This window comes from Tachypleus tridentatus, chromosome 3 (genome assembly GCF_004210375.1).
Source record: "Tachypleus tridentatus isolate NWPU-2018 chromosome 3, ASM421037v1, whole genome shotgun sequence".
Classification (NCBI taxonomy): domain Eukaryota; kingdom Metazoa; phylum Arthropoda; class Merostomata; order Xiphosura; family Limulidae; genus Tachypleus; species Tachypleus tridentatus.
Window position 1 is genome coordinate 36,076,668 of NC_134827.1, and position 22,381 is coordinate 36,099,048.

The 22,381-nt window shown below is 33.3% G+C and overlaps 1 long non-coding RNA gene across 2 annotated transcripts in view; it reads right to left on the bottom strand.

Annotated features, from left to right (window-relative positions):
- The window catches only part of LOC143246046 (uncharacterized), a 74,002-nt gene extending 52,150 nt beyond the window's left edge, over positions 1 to 21,852 (bottom strand). Inside the window, exons 1-2 of one of the 2 annotated variants that reach the window (XR_013025740.1) lie at positions 21,405 to 21,852; positions 16,666 to 16,688 (exon numbers count right to left, since the gene is read on the bottom strand). This is a non-coding gene — a long non-coding RNA (uncharacterized LOC143246046). Of the gene's footprint in view, positions 1 to 16,665; positions 16,689 to 19,018; positions 19,096 to 21,404 lie in introns of those variants that run through there. The other variant, XR_013025739.1, reaches the window with a different exon arrangement.
- Between the last annotated feature and the right edge of the window lie 529 nt (positions 21,853 to 22,381).

Below are 22,381 nucleotides of genomic sequence, written 5' to 3' on the forward strand. Positions count from 1 at the left end.
CCGCAATTCTTGGAAAGTTACAGTACAACGAAATGAATTAACTCGTGATCTCACGTATTAATTTACATTTTAATTAGGTAAATATGAGAACCTTAAGTTACATATGAAACACTGGAAGAAATATACACACAACTTATACCAACAACCAAACTTACACCAGTGGCGCTGTTTAATGATCATAACATAGGTAAACTAATGTATAAATTTACACACGGACCATTTTCTACGTTGAAAAATACCGCCAGCTTTCAGTCCCTTCAACGGAACCTTCACGGAGTAACAGACGGACTCGAAAATGAAAGTAATTTAACGTAGAGAAAAGTCCGTGTAATAGTTCGCACACTTCTCGAACATTCCTAGTTTAAACTAGAAGTAACTGTGATATGTAATACTCTAACTTACTAATACCTCCTTAGAAGTTCATAGTTTTTAAAGAAACTAAATCTAAGGAAACCTCTTATAAACAGCTTATGTATGGGTTTAAACACACTGACTTCAGCCACTGATATACGAAACTACCAACTTGAGTTAAAAACAACAGCAAAAAAGTTTACCAAACTTAAGTTCTGATAAGAACGGAATTAATTACGAAAAATAAAACTCGCAGGACTTACGAGCAAACAGAAATTTTATCAATGTGGCTCAGTTTATCTTTGGTTTATCTTTAGTTTATTGTTTTTTCTTCATAGTTAGAACAATGGGCTATCTTCGTTCTGCCCACCACGATAATCGAAACTCGATTTCTAGCATTATAAGTCCGCAGACCTACCTCTGAGCTTATAGAGGGGTCGCTTGTTTATGATTAATATGATACATTATTTCAGAAATTATAAAATAGCTCTCAAGCATTTTGTATTTGGTTTTACCCCAAATATATCTTAAATATAATACTTATATGTAACGGAAAAAAAATTAAATATCCCAGACCGTAGCTTTGAAGTTCCAAACAAACATTACAATCAGTTGGTAGATATTTATTTATACCCTACTAGGTGGGGTACCTCTACTATGGATGGAAGATACGTAAATTCATGATTAATTGGTCATCATGGAAGGCCAACAATCAGTTGGTAGATATTTATTTATACCCTACAAGCTGGGGTACCTCTACTCTGGATGGAAGATACGTAAATTCATGATTAATTGGTCATCATGGAAGATTGGTTATCTTAGGACATGCAAAATTTGTTTCTCTTACATATAATTTTAAAAAAACACACTCGTGAAAACAGCTAAACACAAAATGTGAAACCGTAAATATGAATGTATCTCCTCATGGACCCAAAAACCTTCATGCCAAATTTTGTGAAGTTCCGCCAACAGGGGCGAAGTAGTGGTTAAAAAAAAAACTTACCAAAACACACATCAAAATCGCTAAATGCAAAACTAAAAATATGTGCGTATTTCCCCATAGACCTAAGGAACCTCTGTACCAGTTTTGGTGAAGATCCATTCAAACCCTGCGAAGTATTTACGCATGCGTAAAAATGTATAACGTATTGCTCAAACATAAAATAACAGATCTTACCAGAAACAAGGTCGTCTGGACCAAAGCAATGAAACTATTAGGCCTAATAATAGTAATAAAATTTGCTTTAGACTTCTATCGTAATTTTTCTAAGCCTTTTTATCAGTCAATAATGAATTGCAAACGAGAAGCGTGTAATAAACAGAACTAAACAATTTATTATCATTCTTACAAGTAATCGGTAATATTTTGAACAGGCTAGCTGACGAGTTCTGAAATTAAATTTGGAAAAAGCACTTTGGGCACTTTCATGTAGCAGATCAGAAATGAATTTAAAATATGATTTCTACGTGTCTCAAACTTAAAATTCGTTATGGAGTAACTGAGATGAAAATGTGAAATTATATTCCAGTATGTTGTGATTTTGACTGCTATTCTTAGGCCTACTGGTGTTATTGTATGCTGTTATTAGGCCTACTGGTGTTATTGTATGCTGTTATTAGGCCTACTGGTGTTATTGTATGCTGTTATTAAGCCTACTGGTGTTATTGTATGTTGTTATTAGGCCTACTGGTGTTATTTTATGCTGTTATTAAGCCTACTGGTGTTATTGTATGCTGTTATTTAATGCAAAGAACCTATAAGAAAAATATGTGATAAAATTAAATAACCCTCAAACGGGATGGCAATTTTTTTTCCATTCCTGGTTGTAATCTGTTTAATATTTCCTAAGCAAACTATGCGTATATTTATACATATATAGCAAGGACTTATCTGGTTATTTGCTGTATGTATCGAACTCCTGATTCTAGCGTTGGAAATCCATAGACTTATTGCTATCCCATCGGAGGACTTGATTAAACCACCAAGTTTATCTGATTTTGGTTTGAAGATAACTTTCAAGTGTTATTTGACAGGGTCACCCCCTGGTGGTTCAACAGTAAGCTTGAAAGCTTATAACGCTAAACACCGGGGGTGAACCCTGCTGTCAAAACGCAGATATGCCATTGTACAGTTCTGCACATATCAACAAACACAGATAGAGTCATCTCTTCTGGGTAACAGTTAGGGTTAAAGAACTTGGGGCACAAGAAGCGAAATATTGGATAAACAGTCTTAACCCATCACGATAGTGGGACTCGATTTCGCGTCAACAGGACGAAGAAATTGATAATAATGAAATTACGTGAAGATGAAATATTAGTTTCTATGGTAACACATTACGACACATTAATACGAATAAACTCGGCTGTTGCGTTGATAAATTCATCAGAAACATACTGTTTAATGAACAGATGGAGGTCACAGGCTGATATACAGAAATGATTGTTCGGCCAATAGATGTACCACAGATAATACTATCTAACTTTACTCAAATATTTTACACACATACGAAAGATTTGTAGAAAACGCACAAACACACTATTTAAAACCAACAAAAAACTTTTGTAGTGAGTGTTTTCCCAAGTGTTAGGTGCTACTCCCCTGCCCTAGAAGGACCCAGATCATCTCTTATAGGAGTGGCGAACGATTAGGGTAGAGTCTATAGTGTAATAATGCAAAGTGAAGCATTTAAATACGTTTTTATTGGTAACATATAGTAAGTGATTACTATAACAGATGTTGTATTTTAATGTGTATCACTCGTTTAAATTTAAAAAAGTCAAACTTAAGTCATTTGATGGTTCCCATTAATCTTTTTCTTTTATTAACAGGCAAAAATAACTTTCCGTGTGTCTCAGTGGTGTAGGAAGGAACAAGGAAGCAAGATTTGAAGTCTATTTCTGTTCGACCTATCGAATCAGTTTTAACGTTAAGAAACTGATTACGTCAGGAGATTTAACGTCACAAGACCAACAACCAATCATGCTCTGTTTTATTAGACGTCTTGATCACAGTACGACGTGCTGCTACTTGAATCGTAAAGGTCCCACGAAATCAACGCTAAGGTAACTGACAACACATTTAACACTTATTTCAAAACGATTAGTGAGTAATGATTATGTATTTTACACGTGCATTATAAACAGAAATATTAATTAAGCTACTTAAGAACGAAAGTGACGTCATGTTGTATCGTGTTAATGTTTCCTACTGAAAGACGCGGGGCGGTTGTTGTAGTAATTTTATTTGGGGTGAACTTTGAAAACTGCGTTTGTGGACAGAGCGGAATAACGTTCTTCGGTGCTGGACTTTATATAATAGATTATCATATGTAACAGAATTAAAGTCAGTTTATGGTGAGTGTAGTCCAAATTTTCCCATGGCTCTGTGGTAGGTTAAATGGCACAATGACGTGTCAGCCACCCCATCTACTCCAAACAGACTTTGTATCAGATGTGACCAAAACGTTATCAAGGTCCGACAGTTTGTGCTGTTGGTCAGTGTAATGGTCAAGATTTATAGTTCTTTCCTATAACGTACTGACTTCCAGTCTTCCGGTGTAGAAGCATTATCATTATGTGCCAGCTATAGTTGCTGGTACTTCTATCATACTGGCCACTGGTCAATCCAGATGATCACGTCACCATGCGGGGGTGAATTAGCATGATTTGTGTGGGACAGAACGTTCACTTTGTGCGGTAAAGCAGGGTCTTCATACCGTAGAACAAGGTTTGTTAAAATGTCCTAACTAGCCTCAATAGGTCTTCTGTAGTGTTAGTGCCAATTTTAGCCAACAAAGGGTCATGAGTCATCTTCCATTACAAATGGCGGACTTCAGGCGACTTAGGTAAATATTATAAATATTTACGTTAGTTCCTGACTTCTAAGAGTAAACTAACAAAAAAAACAAAAGAGAATGAATATTGGAGGCAGTGCCATAAGAGAAAGCCGGAGAAATGTCACTGTGACTCGAAAGGGATTCCATACCCATTTTAAAATTTACTAAACAAGTTTTCAACGTTTCAAACAGGCCCAAGGCTAACAATGTATTCTAATATATATATTTGATTAGCTGTACTGATGGGCTGATTAACTTTAACTATTTGGACCTTACTTGAACCGTAAGGTATTATTATTAAAACCACTGAATATTAAAACTATTCTTATGAAACTGGCAATAAATAAATAAAACTATTTCCCAGGAACATGCTATATAATGTTTCATAATCCACTACAGATAACAGAGTAAACATGCTGTATAATGTTTCATAATCCACTACAGATAACAGAGTAAACATGCTGTATAATGTTTCATAATCCACTACAGATAACCGAGTAAACATGCTGTATAATGTTTCATAATCCACTACAGATAACAGAGTAAACATGCTGTATAATGTTTCATAATCCACTACAGATAACAGAGTAAACATGCTATATAATGTTTCATAATCCACTACAGATAACAGAGTAAACATGCTGTATAATGTTTCATAATCCACTACAGATAACAGAGTAAACATGCTGTATAATGTTTCATAATCCACTACAGATAACAGAGTAAGCATGCTGTATAATGTTTCATAATCCACTACAGATAACAGAGTAAACATTCTGTATAATGTTTCATAATCCACTACAGATAACAGAGTAAACATGCTATATAATGTTTCATAATCCACTACAGATAACAGAGTAAACATGCTGTATAATGTTTCATAATCCACTACAGATAACAGAGTAAACATTCTGTATAATGTTTCATAATCCACTACAGATAACAGAGTAAACATGCTATATAATGTTTCATAATCCACTACAGATAACAGAGTAAACATGCTGTATAATGTTTCATAATCCACTACAGATAACAGAGTAAACATGCTGTATAATGTTTCATAATCCACTACAGATAACAGAGTAAACATGCTGTATAATGTTTCATAATCCACTACAGATAACAGAGTAAACATGCTATATAATGTTTCATAACCCACTACAGATAACAGAGTAAACATGCTATATAATGTTTCATAATCCACTACAGATAACAGAGTAAACATGCTATATAATGTTTCATAATCCACTACAGATAACAGAGTAAACATGCTATATAATGTTTCATAATCCACTACAGATAACAGAGTAAACATGCTGTATAATGTTTCATAATCCACTACAGATAACAGAGTAAACATGCTGTATAATGTTTCATAATCCACTACAGATAACAGAGTAAACATGCTATATAATGTTTCATAATCCACTACAGATAACCAAAGTAAACATGCTGTATAATGTTTCATAATCCACTACAGATAACAGAGTAAACATGCTGTATGATGTTTCATAATCCACTACAGATAACAGAGTAAACATGCTATATAATGTTTCATAATCCACTACAGATAACAGAGTAAACATGCTGTATAATGTTTCATAATCCACTACAGATAACAGAGTAAACATGCTGTATAATGTTTCATAATCCACTACAGATAACAGAGTAAGCATGCTGTATAATGTTTCATAATCCACTACAGATAACAGAGTAAACATGCTGTATAATGTTTCATAATCCACTACAGATAACAGAGTAAACATTCTGTATAATGTTTCATAATCCACTACAGATAACAGAGTAAACATGCTATATAATGTTTCATAATCCACTACAGATAACAGAGTAAACATGCTGTATAATGTTTCATAATCCACTACAGATAACAGAGTAAACATGCTGTATAATGTTTCATAATCCACTACAGATAACAGAGTAAACATGCTGTATAATGTTTCATAATCCACTACAGATAACAGAGTAAACATGCTATATAATGTTTCATAACCCACTACAGATAACAGAGTAAACATGCTATATAATGTTTCATAATCCACTACAGATAACAGAGTAAACATGCTATATAATGTTTCATAATCCACTACAGATAACAGAGTAAACATGCTATATAATGTTTCATAATCCACTACAGATAACAGAGTAAACATGCTATATATTGGTACTATTGGATAAAATTTTAAACCATACGATTGTATATACACGAATGCACTTCCGTGTCTTCCATCACGAGAGTTTTCCCGGCTTATTTTCCGTATTATACCTAGCCTGACGTCATAATGATGTGGATGATGTGGTGCAACACACAACGCTAAGCCTGATCTGATCCTGGGAATTCCCTCCTCAACAGGCTTTTATACAGCAGAAAAAGTCCCGAAATATAGGAGTTATGCTTATGCTAAGGAATAAATTCAACTAAAATAAAAACGGTCAATCAAACGAGGAAGTATTATAGAAAAAAAAAGTAGAACTGGACTCTTGTAACTCACGAGATTCAGAGAAACCGAGTCTGACCAACACTTGACTTTCATAAATGTTAATGATAATTAATAACTGGCACAAAATAAGAAATAAATTTACAAACATTCTATGGTTTGTTCTCAAAAACAATATGGTTGTAAAACCAACAAAATTTCAATGATTGGTTGTTTCTGCTACATGATAGTAAAACTAAAACCTTTATACAAGTATTTCTTTAGTGTTCCTATACGTCCCCAAGTGACTCACAGATAAATCTGAAAACATACAACGCTAAAACCGAATTTTGATACCCGCGACGGATATTACAGACGATTAACAACAAAGAAATAAGAACAGAAAGTGTTCCTGTACTACACGCTTCCAGTAAGGGGAGATGCGTTTTATAATAAATTTAAAGAAATGAAAACAACCTTTATTCTCCAAGTAATAATAAACAAGAGGGAATCCTGAATAGCCGCGACACTTCAAATTGTTTTTAGGCAGCATTAGACTAAATTAATCTATGACAACGTTTTTTCTTTTCATTAATTATATTTTTGTGCACCACCAACATCAAGCGTGGGTGCGCGTGAACCTGAATACTTGATTCACCATCAGGACCTCGACCAACCTACTCTCAAATTGAAATTATTTTAAGCAAGATTGGATTAGGATACTCTATACGAACTTGGGCGTGGTCCAATACATCAAACGAAAAGGTTTGACCTTCTGAGTCCAAAACTGTAATTAGATCTCAAATCGGTTCAAAGATGAGAGAGCTATGAACTAGAGGTTTATAATTAAAAATCAAGAACAACAACAAAGATACATTAAAACTCAGAACCATTATATGAACCAATATGTCGCAAGTTAAAAATGTTTCAGCCAACATTTCGTCTTCACGGCTTTTTCAGCTTTTTTACAACAATAGTGAGATACAGTGTGTTGTATAAATTACAAAAATAGTGAGATACAATATATTCTGTAGAATTACAACAATAGCGAGATACAGTGTATTCTGTAGAATTACAACAATAGCGAGATACAGTGTGTTGTATAAATTACAACAATAGCGAGATACAGTGTGTTGTATAAATTACAACAATAGCGAGATACAGTGTGTTGTATAAATTACAACAATAGCGAGATACAGTGTGTTGTATAAATTACAACAATAGCGAGATACAGTGTGTTGTATAAATTACAACAATAGTGAGATACAGTGTGTTGTATAAATTACAACAATAGTGAGATACAGTGTGTTGTATAAATTACAACAATAGTGAGATACAGAGTATTGTATAAAATTACAACAACAGTGAGATACAGTGTATTGTATAAAATTACAACAACAGTGAGATACAGTGTATTATATAAAATTACAACAACAGTGAGATACAATATATTGTGTAGAATTACAACAATAGCGAGATACAGTGTATTGTATAAAATTACAACAACAGTGAGATACAGTGTATTGTATAAATTAAAACAATAGTGAGATACAGTGTGTTGTATAAATTACAACAATAGTGAGATACGATATATTGTGAAAAATTACAACAACAGTGAGATACAGTGTACTGTATAAAATTACAACAACAGTGAGATACAGTGTATTGTATAAATTACAACAATAGTGAGACACAGTGTGTTGTATAAATTACAACAATAGTGAGATACAATATATTCTGTAGAATTACAACAATAGCGAGATACAGTATATTCTGTACAATTACAACAATAGCGAGATACAGTGTGTTGTATAAATTACAACAATAGCGAGATACAGTGTGTTGTATAAATTACAACAATAGCGAGATACAGTGTATTGTATAAATTACATTAATAGTGAGATACAGTGTTTTGTATAAAATTACAACAACAGTGAGATACAGTGTATTGTATAAAATTACAACAACAGTGAGATACAGTGTATTGTATAAATTAAAACAATAGTGAGATACAGTGTGTGTATAAATTACAACAATAGTGAAATACGATATATTGTATAAAATTACAACAATAGTGAGATACAGTGTATTGTATAAATTACAACAATAGTGAGATACAATATATTGTGTAGAATTACAACAATAGCGAGATACAGTGTATTGTATAAAATTACAAGAACAGTGAGATACAGTGTATTGTATAAAATTACAAGAACAGTGAGATACAGTGTATTGTATAAATTACAACAACAGTGAGATACAGTGTATTGTATAAAATTACAACAACAGTGAGATACAGTGTATTGTATAAAATTACAACAACAGTGAGATACAGTGTATTGTATAAAATTACAACAACAGTGAGATACAGTGTATTGTATAAATTAAAACAATAGTGAGATACAGTGTGTTGTATAAATTACAACAATAGTGAGATACGATATATTGTGTAAAATCACAACAATTGCGAGATACAGTTTATTGTATAAAATTACAACAACAGTGAGATACAGTGTATTGTATACAATTACAACAACAGTGAGATACAATATATTGTGTAGAATTACAATAATAGCGAGATACAGTGTATTGTATAAATTACAACAATAGCGAGATACAGTGTATTGTATAAAATTACAACAACAGTGAGATACAGTGTATTGTATAAAATTACAACAACAGTGAGATACAGTGTATTGTATAAATTACAACAATAGTGAGATACAGTGTGTTGTATAAATTACAACAATAGTGAGATACAGTGTGTTGTATAAATTACAACAATAGTGAGATACAATATATTCTGTAGAATTACAACAATAGCGAGATACAGTGTATTCTGTAGAATTACAACAATAGCGAGATACAGTGTGTTGTATAAATTACAACAACAGTGAGATACAGTGTATTGTATAAATTAAAACAATAGTGAGATACAGTGTGTTGTATAAATTACAACAATAGTGAGATACGATATATTGTGTAAAATCACAACAATTGCGAGATACAGTTTATTGTATAAAATTACAACAACAGTGAGATACAGTGTATTGTATACAATTACAACAACAGTGAGATACAATATATTGTGTAGAATTACAACAATAGCGAGATACAGTGTATTGTATAAAATTACAAGAACAGTGAGATACAGTGTATTGTATAAAATTACAAGAACAGTGAGATACAGTGTATTGTATAAATTACAACAACAGTGAGATACAGTGTATTGTATAAAATTACAACAACAGTGAGATACAGTGTATTGTATAAAATTACAACAACAGTGAGATACAGTGTATTGTATAAAATTACAACAACAGTGAGATACAGTGTATTGTATAAATTAAAACAATAGTGAGATACAGTGTGTTGTATAAATTACAACAATAGTGAGATAATGATATATTGTGTAAAATCACAACAATTGTGAGATACAGTTTATTGTATAAAAATTACAACAACAGTGAGATACAGTGTATTGTATACAATTACAACAACAGTGAGATACAATATATTGTGTAGAATTACAATAATAGCGAGATACAGTGTATTGTATAAATTACAACAATAGCGAGATACAGTGTATTGTATAAAATTACAACAACAGTGAGATACAGTGTATTGTATAAAATTACAACAACAGTGAGATACAGTGTATTGTATAAATTACAACAATAGTGAGATACAGTGTGTTGTATAAATTACAACAATAGTGAGATACAGTGTGTTGTATAAATTACAACAATAGTGAGATACAATATATTCTGTAGAATTACAACAATAGCGAGATACAGTGTATTCTGTAGAATTACAACAATAGCGAGATACAGTGTGTTGTATAAATTACAACAATAGCGAGATACAGTGTATTGTATAAAATTACAATAATAGCGAGATACAGTGTATTGTATAAAATTACAATAACAGTGAGATACAGTGTATTGTATAAATTACAACAATAGTGAGATGCAATATATTGTGTAGAATTACAACAATAGCGAGATACAGTGTATTGTATAAAATTACAACAACAGTGAGATACAGTGTATTGTATAAAATTACAACAACAGTGAGATACAGTTTATTGTATAAATTACAACAATATTGAGATACAGTGTGTTGTATAAATTACAACAATAGTGAGATACAATATATTGTATAGAATTACAACAATAGCGAGATACAGTGTATTGTATAAAATTACAACAACAGTGAGATACAGTGTATTGTATAAAATTACAACAACAGTGAGATACAGTGTATTGTTTAAATTACAACAACAGTGAGATACAATATATTGTGTAGAATTACAACAATAGCGAGATACATTGTATTGTATGACTTAATTTCTATAGTAATTTATAAATGTTTCCAATGGTATTTCGATATCGGAACAATAATAATAAAAGCAATGATTATTTTTAAATTCATGTCTTTTTGGGATGAGATGTCAGACCAGGGGCTCCTTCACCTCAACACAGATGCTGCTGTTCTGAGAAAACAGTGCTCAGCTAGTGAGTGAACTCGTGCAATATTATTTGTAAAGATTTACAGCCGGAGATGAGTTTTGATTATCTGAGAACCAGATATATTGTTTGATTACCTGGTGATGCATGAGTCGTAGCAAGCCATTAGAAGATCATATTTGTGGGAAAATATGTAAAATAAAACGCTTTTGTAACCAGTTAAAACTACAGGAAAAAATTATATTAATAATTCTTGTCATCTTGTATATATATATTAAGTTAGTGTGAACAAACTAAACGGAAGTGTGGTCCTTCTGGAATTATGGATTGAAAAGTGAAACATCTTCGAGAGATGAGGTTTTACTGAGCAGTGTTGCAAACTCAGTAGTGTATAAATTGTATACTAGTTCTACCTTATAAAGAACGTTATAAAACAACGATTTATGTGCTCTGTTCATCGCGAGTATTGAAGCCCGACTTTTAGTGTTTTACGCTCTCAAACATACCGCTCAGCCAGCGAGCTATCAATCTGAAACTTGTGGGAATTCGGAACAATGATTCGATTATTTCGCGAATTATGGATAAGTAGAAATTTCAGATTTCCTATATAATAAGTAGTCAGGATATAATGAAACATGGATTAGTGTTATGCATATTCTGCGGACATCTTAGGTGAGTGAAACTCCAAAAATACTCTTGCAAATTTTAGTCTACGTATTTTAACAAACAAACAGTAAAAAAATCTTTAAAAACTTGGAACGTTGTACTACATGTGTTGTGTGGAGAAAACATATCAACAAAATATTATATCTGAAGAGAAGACAGTGTTAAGAACACAATAAATATTTTGTAATCTTGGAACGTGTACTACATGTGTTGTGTGGAGAAAACATGTCAACAAAATATTATTTATGAGGAGAAGACAGTGCTAAGAACACAATCAACATTTTGAAAACTTGAAACGTGTACTACACGTGTTGTGTGGAGAAAACATATCAACAGAATATTATTTATGAGGAGAAGACAGTGTTAAGAACACAATAAACATTTTGAAAACTTGGAACGTGTACTACACGTGTTGTGTGGAGAAAACATATCAAAAGAATATTATTTATAAGGAGAAGACACTGTTAAGAACACAATAAACATTTTGAAAACTTGGAACGTGTACTACATGTGTTGTGTGGAGAAAACAAGCCAACAGAATATTATTTATGAGAAAAAGACAGTGTTAAGAACACAATAAACATTTTGTAATCTTGGAACGTGTACTACATGTGTTGTGTGGAGAAAACAAGCCAACAGAATATTATTTATGAGAAAAAGACAGTGTTAAGAACACAATCAACATTTTGTAATCTTGGAACGTGTACTACATGTGTTGTGTGGAGAAAACAAGCCAACAGAATATTATTTATGAGAAAAAGACAGTGTTAAGAACACAATCAACATTTTGTAATCTTGGAACGTGTACTACATGTGTTGTGTGGAGAAAACAAGCCAACAGAATATTATTTATGAGGAGAAGACAGTGTTAAGAACACAATCAACATTTTGTAATCTTGGAACGTGTACTACATGTGTTGTGTGGAGAAAACAAGCCAACAGAATATTATTTATGAGGAGAAGACAGTGTTAAGAACACAATAAACATTTTGTAATCTTGGAACGTGTACTACATGTGTTGTGTGGAGAAAACAAGCCAACAGAATATTATTTATGAGGAGAAGACAGTGTTAAGAACACAATAAACATTTTGTAATCTTGGAACGTGTACTACATGTGTTGTGTGGAGAAAACAAGCCAACAGAATATTATTTATGAGGAGAAGACAGTGTTAAGAACACAATCAACATTTTGTAATCTTGGAACGTGTACTACATGTGTTGTGTGGAGAAAACAAGCCAACAGAATATTATTTATGAGGAGAAGACAGTGTTAAGAACACAATAAACATTTTGAAAACTTGGAACGTGTACTACACGTGTCTTGTGAAGACACATCTATAAAATGATATTTACAAGAGGAAAACTTTAATGTCTTTCATAAAGTTTTCAGAGTATTGTATAAGAATACAAGCCTAATAAGAGACTATTTCTCAAACTTGTCGTAAATCCAAAGTTTTAACCGTTGTCCCACTGGGGTTTCTGGTTCTCAAGTGAAGACTGTTAAAATTCTGTACAGGCTTTTAAGTTTAACTGTATTCACTGAGATAAGCGAAACGATAGTGATGTAGAAGCTATTTAAAAGTTTGATTTTTTGTGAAGTGATTTAATAAAAAAAAATTAATTTTGTGCCGTACGGTATATTTGGATAACACTGTACACATTTGTTTCTGAATTCAGATGTTTTATTAGTTCAGAATAACTTGAGTGTGGTTAGTTATTTCTGTACCGTGTACACAATTGTGGACGTTGGACAGCTGTGGTCAATAATTGTCCCTCGCCTCTCTGTGTTTACAAAATGCTATCAACAGAGCATTTTGTCAATACTCCATGCACTTTTAACCCTGCTTAACTTTGGACATCAGACGTTGTCGCACGCACCCGCCACGGGGCACGAGCTAAGTAGCTTCCCTTTCACACCTTTAGGGACAAACACTTTCACCAGTGAGTTAGTGAAAATAGTGCAGGCGTTAAGCCTATTTTAACACCTTGTTCCAGCACTTGAACTAAGAGGTCTCACCAACCAAACTGTCCAGATGTTGGTCTGATGTACAAAAACAAGACCTTTTTTTTTTGTTGTCTGTTTCTCACATGTTACTTTCGAACGATTACAATCTACAGTGAGTGGAAGTATATGAGAAATACTATTTTATTTTAAGAGCTTTATTTATACGTAAAAGGTTAGAACATCTAAGCACGTTCATTTAAGCCAAGTACAATAAACATAACAAACCAACGCTTGTTACAAAAGCTACAGACCTCTTTGAAACCAATTCGAGAAATCAACAACAATATAAATACGTGTATTGGTGAAAATTATAAAAATTCAAGGAAATCAGCCTTTCCCAATGTCCCTCCCGCGGGTCTTTAGTTTGAATAAACCACATAAATCAGACACAAAAAAGGGCGGGAAACATTTATGCCGTAGTATACTATGCTTCCATATTTTTCCAGTGTCATATTTCCTCAGCCTTTAGTTACTTTCGTAAATACCGGAATATGAGACGAGACATAACATAACTGTCCCGTCCGGTCTCAAACAGCACCAGGAAGCCGAGTATTAGCGACTGTAATAAATCTCCGTTCCTTCTGCCGTAACTCACCACGCGAGGAGCTGGAGCCACGCGCCACGCATTTCTAATCCCGTGGTTTTGAAAAGACGACTGTCATTCGACCTCGCTTTGACTAGGATGACAGGTAATCTTTAAAATATGGTTCTGTGCTGGAAACTGTGCACATAAATTACCTTGGACATTTTATTGTTAGTGTTGGTGTAAATGTTGGCCGTGTGGTTTTCGCCGCATGTTCAATCCGCGCACCAAGGTTTGTTCAGCCGTTAGAAAAAGCCATTTTAAATAAAAAAATATGCACATGTTAGCAACACCGAGCACGCTATGCTCGTGAAAACTGCTCAGCACGTAAAGTAAAAACAAGAAGTAGACATTACTTCATTTTGTTATATTATTTACAGGCAGTTTCGCTTCCGGTATCTTTCGAAACGGACGGGAAAACTGATGTTTTAATGCTCTGGTCAAAATAAAACCAAAACTAACTTATACACTTTATAACGTATACAATTTGAACCGTTTCGGGTTTGTTTTGTTTCAGACTTACCGTGTTTTATTTCACGTGCAACAGTAGATAATATTTATCTGAAAATATCAAATAATAAAAGTTACATGACAAGTAAACACGTAAAGTGTTTTAGTATTTTGTTCAGAACCGTTCTATCAAAGGAGGCATTCAGGGGCTGTCCAGGGAGAAAATCAGCCCCTTGTAAGAAACACTCCTTCACAGCATTACTTCAATAAACAACCTATTACAGTTTTTGTATAACAAACAACCTTTTACAGTTTTACTATAACAAACAACCTTTTACAGTTTTACTATAACAAACAACCCATTAAGTTTTATCATAACAAACAACCCATTACAGGTTTGCTATGACAAACAACTCATTACAGTCTTACCGTGACAAGCAGCCCTGATGGTATTCTAAGAAACAGTCCAACATGGAATAACTGTAATTTACAGACGATCCACTGGATCATAGTGCATAAACTGTTTTATTTTAATTTTCATAATTTGTTTGATGTCAAGACGTGATTGGCTAATGTTCAATCTCTTCTTTACGTGATTCCTGTTTATCTAATGTGTTAGTTTAAATCGTGTCTTTAAACTTTTCCTTGTCCGCTAAGGTAAAAAGAAGAAAACAGAACTAAGGAGTTTTACACGAAAGGTCTCATCGGCAACACTGGATATGGCACATATGGTGCAGCTGACATAATGCATATATTTTTGTTTGGATAATAAGTTCATGGAATTACTCGTTTTGTTCTCCTACTGACATTGTGGCTGTTTATTGTTTCTAGAATAAGACGTTTCCTTGTTCGATTGTTCTTTCGAACAATAACACAATTAATTCAAACAATAATGGCATAAAATGGTATTACAAATAAATAACATTGTGCTATTAAATGGTATTACAAATAAATAACATTGTGCTATTAAATGGTATTACAAATAAATAACATTGTGCTATTAAATGGTATTACAAATAAATAACATTGTACTATTAAATGGTATTACAAATAAATAACATTGTGTTATTAAATGGTATTACAAATGAATAACATTGTGGTATTAAATGGTATTACAAATAAATAACATTGTGGTATTAAATGGTATTACAAATAAATAACATTGTGGTATTAAATGGTATTACAAATAAATAACATTGTGGTATTAAATGGTATTACAAATAAATAACATTGTACTATTAAATGGTATTACAAATAAATAACATTGTGTTATTAAATGGTATTACAAATAAATAACATTGTGGTATTAAATGGTATTACAAATAAATAACATTGTGGTATTAAACGGTATTACAAATAAATAACATTGTGGTATTAAATGGTATTACAAATAAATAACATTGTGGTATTAAATGGTATTACAAATAAATAACATTGTGATATTAAATGGTATTACAAATAAATAACATTGTGCTATTAAATGGTATTACAAATAAATAACATTGTGTTATTAAATGGTATTACAAATAAATAACATTGTGGTATTAAATGGTATTACAAATAAATAACATTGTGGTATTAAACGGTATTACAAATAAATAACATTGTGGTATTAAATGGTATTACAAATAAATAACATTGTGGTATTAAATGGTATTACAAATAAATAACATTGTGCTATTAAATGGTATTACAAATAAATAACATTATGGTATTAATTCTTACCATAATTCTGAATTATAATAACTTAAACAGACTCTGATGGTAATCACATCTCGTTTACTTAACCCAGTTCAAAGCATAGCTATTGCTAATTGTAAAAATTGTATTATAGATATTGTTTAGATGATTATGGTACTACTTACATGCCAGCTGGTATCAATGAATCCTAGAATGAAACAATATACTTCGTAAGCACATGGTGTGCAAAATGTGTTGTAGGTGTTTTTATTTGTTCTTCATTTGTAAGTTAATAGAATAATTACAACGGAATATGATTTTTGTTTTATTCAAAAAGATAACTACTTTGATAAATTTTCAACTAAAATAGAAAAAAATATTGCTCGTTTCGGAATTTTCAAGCGGAACTACGCAAGGGACATCTGTGAATATATATATTCGTATTTTGAACGGGCAGGCTAGATGGAAGGCAGCTGGTCACTAGCATCCACCCACAACTTTTGGGCTACTCTTATGTGGTCAGAGAGTGGAATTTGCCAATCATTCTTACACTGACAGCCTTAAACAGCGAAGCGGATTTCTGCGTTTTCGTGCTGTAAACCATGAACCCCCGGGTTGCACAGACCAAGCACACTAATGCTCTAGATCACTCCCTATTTTAATAACAGAAGAAAGGAAAATAAATTTATTATTCCCCCTACAGAGCTGGAAGTATCGTGGTATATTACTAGAAAACAATTATTGAAAAGATATTTATCTATTTATTACTATGAAAGCCTTTGTAGTTATTGTGCCAAAGTTTTGATTTACGCTAATTGTTAATTTATTATTCAGATCCTACTTAGCCTGTCACCATAGTGATTCGGATGATGTGGTGTCAATACTATGCCTGGTCTGGACCCAGGAACTCCTTCCTTGACAGGCTTTTACATAGCATAAAAAGTGCCAAAACTTAGGGCCTATTTAGTCTGTGTTAGTGTTTAAATTGAACTAAACAAGGAGCATTGTAGGGTAAAAAGTGAAATTAGATTCGTGTAACTCACGAAATTTGGAGAAATCGATCGTGTCTAACTGACTGCCCGATCACCATTTGGCTTTTGTATATATCTGTTGTTTATTATTTTCTTAAAGATAAAATAAAGTTGGTCCTCTTATTATTGTATTTAAGAACATAGATTTCCATGTTTATCCGAGATTAAATATTTTAATAATGCAAAAGTAAGGTGGAAACTTTCTCATAATTCATTTGACGACAAAAATGTAGATTACTAGAACTTTTTTGTTACACGGTAAATAGATCTTTTATTATTTAAACTTTGCTGTTTAAATAAATAAATAGTATTTTCGAAAAAAAAATCAAAATAATCGGAACATATAAATATCTGGTCTTAAAGTGACCAACACCACACCATACTAAAACATATAAACATCTGGTCTTAAAGTAACCAACACCACACCATACTAAAACATATAAATATCTGGTCTTAAAGTAACCAACACCACACCATACTAAAACATGTAAATATGTGGTCTAAAAGTTACCAACACCATCACACAAAAACATATAAATATGTGGTCTTAAAGTAACCAACACCACACCATACTAAAACATGTAAATATGTGGTCTAAAAGTTACCAACACCATCACACAAAAACATATAAATATGTGGTCTTAAAGTAACCAACATTACCATACAAAAACATACAAAATATTTGGTCTTAAGGTGACTAACACCACCATACTAATACACATAAATATCTGGTCTTTAAGTGACCAACACCACCATACTAAAACATATAAATATTTGGTCTTAAAGTGAACAGAACGGCTTACTAAAACAAATACAAATCTGATAAGGTTTGCTAAAACAGGGAAATTTTTTATCTACAAGTTACCAGAATGGCTTAATAAAACAAATAAAAGCTGATATGGCTTACTGAAAAAAAAAAAATCCTCTAATTTATAAGTGCCTAATATTGTGGCTTACTAAAACACAGACAAATTTGATCTTTAAGTGACCAGAGTGACTTGATAAAACATGCAAACCTTTGATCTGTAAGCGAACAGACAGATTATCAAAATGCACGTGACATAATCTTCTAAAAGTGACCAGTAGCGTCTTTAAAAACAAGTTAACATCTAGTCCATAAGTGACCAACGATAACTTAAACATTTTAACGATTGCTCTTTAAATAGACTAGTTGACCCCTCCTCTTCCCGAAAAGAGAAGGAAAGTGGAATCCTACAACCGGAAGTAGCCAGGTTGACTGTGACGTATGAGCTCGAGCTGTAATCTGATACCAAACCATTAAGGATCATCCTATACAACAGTTAAACAGTCAGCACATTTTTTCTCCGAAATTTCTCGTACGATAAGAAAAATGGGTTACATCAGAATAAACGGTATTGTAAACTTCATCGCAAATATGATTTAAGTAAAATGAAATATACGGATCTGTTTTATCTATAACTCTCCTCTTGTATTTTATTTTTATGTAAATGAATGTAAGAGAAATGAGAAGGAATACGAAACTTACAGTAAATTATCTGTTTCCTCTCTCGGATTCATGTTCCACGTGCCTAAGTTTCACTGCCCTAGCTAAAAACATTTCTCCGGACGGCCATGACTCCTTCTGTTTAGGTTATAAGAATTTTCTCCATTTGTGCTTCGATCCATCTACACAAACACCGTGACGTGACACTTCTTTTTGTACGCATGCGCATCAACTATTTTTCACAAACCCAGCTCAGCGATTCTCGGAGAAAAATTTCTGAAGAATTCTCACTATTTGAGCTGAAGAACATTGAGACTGAGTCGCAGGTTTCATTTAGGTTTGTAAATTAAGACTCATAAATGTTCCGAATTCAGTAAAGGTTTAATGAAACGATTTATCTACAAGAGCCATCGATTTCGGTATATACAGAATTTCCACAGTTCTCTTTCGCTGAATTTGGAGCTTATATAGAGTTTGACGGAGTTTCATGATCGGAATGTAGAGTTTCAAGAAATTTGTGGATTTGGTTTAACTTCTAGTATTGTTTCATGACTGGGTATTTGGGTTTCAAAAGTTTTGTATGCTTAGGTTAAATTTTGACCGAGTTTTGTGACTGGGTGGGTATTGATTTTTAAGAGTTTTGCACACTTGGCCATACAATTGATAGAGTCTTGTGGTTGGGTATTGAGTTTCAATAGATTTGTATATTTCGGTGAAATTCTGATTGGGGTTCATAAATGGGTATTACTTTAAAAGAGCATTGTGTATTTGGGTAAGGTTTTGATAGAGTTTTGTGGCTAGATTTATAAACAAAAAAACCCTTGTGTAACTTAGTTTTGTTTGAAATCTAAAACTTTTTAACAATTATATGATAGCACTCGCTAACAAAATGGTCTAAAGAGGTTTTTTGTTGTTGCGCGAATACTAAGAAATGTTTTTAAACGTAAAATGGTAAATATAAAACATGATCAAAACATTTACTCGAAGTAGAACCAAATCTACTTTAATAATAGATGTCATGACAGTTGGTTACTAATACCTCTAACATTTATAAAACTGCAGATTAAACTTAACCAAGAAAACTATGCCTTTCTGTTGAAACAGGTCATAGCAGTCTTAAAGAACTGTGGTTCTCACTTATATCCACTTGGAGAGGTATAAGGTGAGTATGTCATTCTCGTTGGAGAGGTTTAAGAGGAGTATGTCCATCTAGTTGGAGAGTTTTAAGGGGAGTATGTCCATCTAGTTGGAGAGTTTTAAGGGGAGTATGTTCATCTAATTGGAGAGGTTTAAGTGGATTCTGCCCATCTTGTTGGAGAGGTTAAAGTGGAGTATGTTCGTTTAGTTGGAAAAGTTTAAGGCTAGTATGTCCATCTAGTTGGAGAGGTTAAAGCGGAGTATGTCCATCTAGTTGGAGAGGTATAAGGTGAGTATGTCATTCTCGTTGGAGAGGTTTAAGAGGAGTATGTCCATCTAGTTGGAGAGTTTTAAGGGGAGTATATCCATCTAGTTGGAGAGTTTTAAGGGGAGTAAGTCCAACTAGTTGAAGAGGTTTAAGTGGATTCTGCCCATCTAGTTGGAGAGGTCAAAGTGGAGTATGTTCGTCAAGTTGGAAAAGTTTAAGGCTAGTATGTCCATCTAGTTGGAGAGTTTTAAGGGGAGTATGTCCATCTAGTTGGAGAGTTTTAAGTGGAGTATGTCCAACTAGTTGAAGAGTTTTAAGTGGATTATGCCCATCTAGTTGGAGAGGTTAAAGTGGAGTATGTTCGTCTAGTTGGAAAAGTTTAAGGCTAGTATGTCCATCTAGTTGGAGAGTTTTAAGGGGAGTATGTCCGTCTAGTTGGAGAGGTATAAGGTGAGTATGTCATTCTCGTTGGAGAGGTTTAAGAGGAGTATGTCCATCTAGTTGGAGAGTTTTAAGGGGAGTATGTCCATCCAGTTGGAGAGTTTTAAGAGGAGTATGTCCATCCAGTTGGAGAGTTTTAAGGGGAGTATGTCCATCTAGTTGGAGAGTTTTAAGGGGAGTATGTCCATCTAGTTGGAGAGATATAAGGTGAGTATGCCATTCTCGTTGGAGAGTTTTAAGGAAAGTATGTCCATCTAGTTGGAGAATTTTAAGGGGAGTATGTCCATCCAGTTGGAGAGTTTTAAGGGAAGTATGTCCATCCGGTTGGAGAGTTTTAAGGGGAGTATTTCTATCTAGTTGGAGAGGTTTAAGGGGAGTATATCTTTCAGTTCAAGCAAGTTGCACAGAACGACTAACAATGCGTTTATTTTTAGAATCGGAGAAAAAATTTGTTAGCTGTTTATTCTTTTAATTTTCATCAGAAACTATGAGAGTGTATTATAAAAGCGGTTTTAATAACCACTCCCTACCGACTTTGAAATCGTCTTACACAAATAAGAATAACTGAAATACAAAACTTACCACGCGCATCACTTCCTTCTTTAATTACGTGTTCCGAAGTGCGCGTGCCTACCATAACCCTTTCACTACGTGACTCACAGTGCGCGTTCCAAACAGATTTTACTTCAGTTCTGTGAGCTGAATCATCACCGTGAAAGTGTAGTAAACAGACTAGCCAACCCTTCCCTCCCGTCTGTGACCACTTGTCCAAACCTTTCTTTGACCATCAATCACGTGTGCTGTCCAAATGGTCACTCTGATAAAGCCTGTGATGAACTACCACTCGTCTACGACGTTAATAGCCAAATTCTATCAATAAAACATTGACTGCTAGTCACCGGAGATTTTAATGAAATCCGATGGTGAAAGTGAAATAGATTTTTCCTAGATAGATGATGACGAACCAGTTGGAACTTTGCAATTCTAGAATATCCCAGAACATTCACGTGAAACAAGAATTCGGCCTTCTTCATATTCGAACAGTGGAATTTGAGATACCAAAACCAAAACCAAAACCCAAGCGTCTTTCCTTTGACGTCATACAGTTTACCAGTTCGTAAATTTACAACCACGTGGTATCCAATGATTCAGCTGATTAAAATGTCCATGTTTTGTTTTCAATAAAAAACAATCTAATAAACTAAAATGTTAATTAGCATAATAGCTGATACTTTCGTTGGATTGCTTGTTGTTAAACTCAAAGCTACACGATGGGCTATCTCTGCTCTGTCCACCGCGAATATCGAAACCTGGTTTACGCTCGTGGCATTTAAACACATCCGTAGTGAATTAAATCAAACGGACAAAGTCCTTTTTAGACAATAATTTCGTAGACAATGAATGTTTAATTAGTCATATGTTGGCCCAAGCGTGACCCAGTAGCTCGTGTGGTGAACTGTAGATGTGTGTGTCCCAGTTTCTCGTCTCTGTTAACACTGACAAACAAAACATCGCGATTCGTAGTTTGGAACACTGTAAAAATGAGAATCGCGCCCAGC